Here is a 1,761-nt window from a genome sequence, read left to right on the forward strand (position 1 = left end):
TCTTCTTCTTCTTCTTCTTCTTCTTCTTCTTCTTCTTCTTCTTCTTCTTCTTCTTCTTCTTCTTCTTCTTCTTCTTCTTCTTCTTCTTCTTCTTCTTCACAACAGCCACCCCGTCAGGCATGCTAGGCAGACAGACAGTGGCTGACAGGAGGACACCCAGTGAGCTTCCATGACAGTGGTAGGACTCGAATCTGGGTCTCTCGGATCCCCGTCCAGCACTCTTAACTACTACACTACACTGCTTGGAATATAAGCATACATCGTCGTTCATTTGTACAAAGTTAAACGTCAAAGATTTTTTTAAAATCTCAAAATTGTACTTACCTGGTTTTTGAAAGACAGGGAATAAGAAGCTCGCGCCGAGAGAAGTCGCTACAAAACCTGAAGATGGATGTGCTCTTTTATACCTATTTTTTGACAGGCTAATGATAGGAAACAACCTTTGTGCCTGGGGGGTTTTAATTAATTTTGGCTCGTTTTCTTATCTTTATCTTAACCCCTCCATACTAATTATAATTTGTGGTTTGCCAACGACACATAGTCTAATTTAATTCCACCTTCCCCCCCTCCCATATCCTTCTCCCGTGGCACCGATGTTCCTGTAAACAGGAATGTCACACAATTAATACCAACTAGCCAGTGTATACAAGGGAAACTATCTTGGATTATTTAAAAAAATTACTTAATTGCATAGTTTAACACTCAAACTCCAAGCTGAGGGACTTGGGAATGTTCAGTCTGGAGAAGAGGAGGTTGAGGGGGGACAGGATGGCTCTCCTGAAGTATTGGAAGGGCTTTCCCTTAGATGAGGGCAGGGAGCTGTTCCTGTGGGCAGCAGAGGAGAGGACTCCCAAGAATGGGTTGAAATTAAGGGCGGGAAGTCTTTAAGCAGTGGCTCCTTAAAGTGGACAAACACTTGTTAGGGATGCTCTAGGCTGGTCCTGCATTGGGCAGGGGGTTGGATTAGATGGCCTCTATGGCCCCTTCCAACTCTGTGATTCTGTGAACTATACTACAAGCAAACCTAATGTCCACATGTAAGTTTCATCCTTACTCTTGAGAGTCCCTTGGACTGCAAGAAGAACAGATCAGTCAATCCTAAAAGAAATCAACCCTGACTGTTCCCTGGAAGGCCAGATAATGAAACTGAAGCTCAAATACTTTGGCCACCCAATGAGAAGGGAGCACTCCCTGGAGAAGACCCTGATGCTGGGAAAGATTGAGGGTCAAAGAAGACGGGGACGGCAAAGGATGAGATGGTTAGACAGTGTCATCGATGCAACGAACATGAAGTTGAGCCAACTTCAGAGGACGGCGGAAGACAGGAGGGCCTGGCGGGATCTGGTCCATGGGGTCATGAAGAGTCGGACTCGACTGTGCGATTGAACAACAACAACAAAGTCTCATCCATTTCAATGCATATCTCCGATGTCTAACTTTTAAAAAAAATATTATTCTCACATCTATTTCCTGAAAGCGAAGAAGAATGTAGCTGGGATTAATATTTGCAAATTTTCTATTCCCCCCCCAATTCACATTAGCTTTTGATCAGCACAAGAACTCTGTTGAGTTAGGTTAGGCTGAAAGTCTGTGAGTGGTCCGAAATGAGCCAATCAGCTTCCAGAGCAAGAACCTGGGTCTGGCATACCCTGCTTTGAAGCACTAACTGCTGTGTCACACTGGCTGTCATAGGGAGGCCACCTCAGCAGGGTACAATAACACAGAGTCCACCATTTTCTCCATGGGAACTGATCTCTGCCA

The 1,761-nt window shown here is 44.7% G+C and overlaps 1 long non-coding RNA gene across 1 annotated transcript in view; it reads right to left on the minus strand.

Annotated features, from left to right (window-relative positions):
* The window catches only part of LOC107114934, a 6,176-nt gene extending 5,789 nt beyond the window's left edge, over window positions 1–387 (minus strand). The window contains exon 1 of the long non-coding RNA XR_001482661.1: window positions 325–387. This is a non-coding gene — a long non-coding RNA (uncharacterized LOC107114934). The remainder of the gene's footprint in view (window positions 1–324) is intronic.
* Between the last annotated feature and the right edge of the window lie 1,374 nt (window positions 388–1,761).

The sequence above is a fragment of the Gekko japonicus genome, unplaced genomic scaffold, assembly GCF_001447785.1.
Source record: "Gekko japonicus isolate JY-2015 unplaced genomic scaffold, Gekko_japonicus_V1.1 scaffold2998, whole genome shotgun sequence".
In the NCBI taxonomy this organism is placed as follows: domain Eukaryota; kingdom Metazoa; phylum Chordata; class Lepidosauria; order Squamata; family Gekkonidae; genus Gekko; species Gekko japonicus.